Genomic DNA, 2,182 nt, shown 5'->3' on the forward strand with positions numbered 1-2,182 from the left:
GCGTCTTTCTCAGTGCGTCAAAAGGGAGGGACGGCTTCCTTCAGCTCCTCGCATCAGCTGGGCTTCCGGGCAAGTAGATAGCCGCTCTGCTCCAAACCACCGTGTGTTTGCTTAAGGCAACGTTGGTATATTTATTTATTTATTTATTTTATTTTAATTAATTAATGAATTTATTTATTTATTTATTTTGAGAGTTTTATGTAGCGCTACTGGACCCGAGGGTATCAGAGCGCTTTACAAGGTCAATATACATACATTAACAAGTTCACAGTGAGTATGAATCATGACAATTCCTCCCCAAAAAAATGTACATTCAACATGGAAAGGAGGTAACTAAATAAGATGTCATAGCTGAGTGCAGATAATGGTGGAGGATACGAGAGGGGAGGAGACGTAAGGAATGAGAGGAGGAAGGAGGGTAAAGAGAATAAGGGAAATAGGGGGTTATGGACAGGAGGGGAGGAGGTTATAGAGGTGGGAAAAGGGGTGGGGTGAGGTGAAAGCAGAGGGGCAGGAGTCGGGTATCATTAGAGTCAGAGACCTTACGTGCCCCAGTATTTGTCGAGAAGAAGTGATTTGAGCCTTTTTTTGAAGAGAGGGTAGGAGAGGTTGCAGCGGAGGTCTTTGGGGAGAGAGTTCCAAATCGTATGGGCATTGCCAGAGAATGCACGGGATTGGGTTTTTTTGTATTTGAGTTTCGGAGGGATTAGGACAAGGGAGTTCGTGCTCCTCAGGGACCTAGAGCACCCAGATTTTTATAGTTTGTCAGCCAGATAAGAAGGGGTGTTAAGGTGGAGGGCTTTGTATGTGATACCTGCAATCTTATATGTGGATCTTCCTTCAGATTGGGAGCCAGTTAAGGTTTTTAAGGACAGGAGAGATGTAGTCACATTTTTTACAATCGGAGATAAGTCTGGCGGCGAGGTTGAGAACACATTTAATAGGTGCCAGGTGGATTTTCGGGGTGCCAGCGAGTGTTGTGTTACCATAATCAATTTTGGACAGGACAAGTGATTGGACAACGATTCTGAAGTCATCGGCGGGAATAAAGGGTTTAAGTTTTTTGAGGTGATGCAGGGTGAAAAGGGCACTTTTGCTGGTATTTTTAATGTGTGGGATGAGATGAAGGTTAAGATCAATACTGATGCCTAGGGATTTGACAGAGTTCGAGGTGGAGAGGGGGCAGTTAAGAGCTGTGATGTCATTGATCCAGAGTTGAATAGGGAGAGAGTTGTTCTTGGGACTGAATAGGATGATTTCAGTTTTTTTAGGGTTCAGTTTAAGATGATTGAGGTGGAACCAGGCTTGAACTTTATTCAGTGTGTCGTTGAGGATGTCATTGTTAGATTTGATCTTGTAGTAAAGTTGGGTGTCATCGGCGTAGAGGTGATAGGATACTTTGGCTTGTTTGAGAATGAGGGTTAATGGTTCCATGAATAGGTTGAATAGTGTTGGGGAGAGGATAGAGCCTTGAGGGACTCCAAGTGAGACCGGTTGGGGTTTGGAGAGGAATTGACTGAGCTTAATTTGTTGGGATCTGTTTTGAAGGAACGAGGAGAACCATTCGAGTACAGTGCTCTCAAAACCAAATCGAATTTTAAGGGTGTTGAGGAGGGTAGAGTGGTGTACAGTATCGAAAGCTGCCGAAAGGTCCAGGAGGATTAGCAGAGAGGATTCACCTCTGTCAAGAGACAGGTGAATATCGCCAGTAATGTTGAGCATGGCTGTTTCAGTGCTGCATCCTTTTCTGAAGCCTGATTGGAACATGTCAAGGAGATTGAAAGAGATAATATGGTTGTCAAGTTGGGAAAGGACACATTTTTCCAGGACTTTAGAGAGGAAGGGAAGGTTAGAGATGGGGCGTGTAGGAGAGTAGGGTCTGCAATCCTATGGTCACCCCAGATTTTTTCTTTTTGCTTCACTGGTTTATGACTTTCCCTGGCTGTGGGCCTGCTAATCAGACCCACAGCCTCGCTGTTCTCTCTCTAAATTGACATCCATGTACTTTAGGTGCATTTACCAATTGGTATTGGGACACCTTATCAGCCCCTGTACAGTGTACCTTAGGTACCCAGGGCATAGGTGAACCCAAGGCCTACCAGGGGCTGAAGCATGTATTATGCCACCCGTGCCTGGCCCTCTAAACAGACACAACTGGCTGGTAAGACAGCTGGGGCAAGGT

This window comes from Lissotriton helveticus, chromosome 1_2, assembly GCF_964261635.1.
Source record: "Lissotriton helveticus chromosome 1_2, aLisHel1.1, whole genome shotgun sequence".
Taxonomy (NCBI): Eukaryota; Metazoa; Chordata; class Amphibia; order Caudata; family Salamandridae; genus Lissotriton; species Lissotriton helveticus.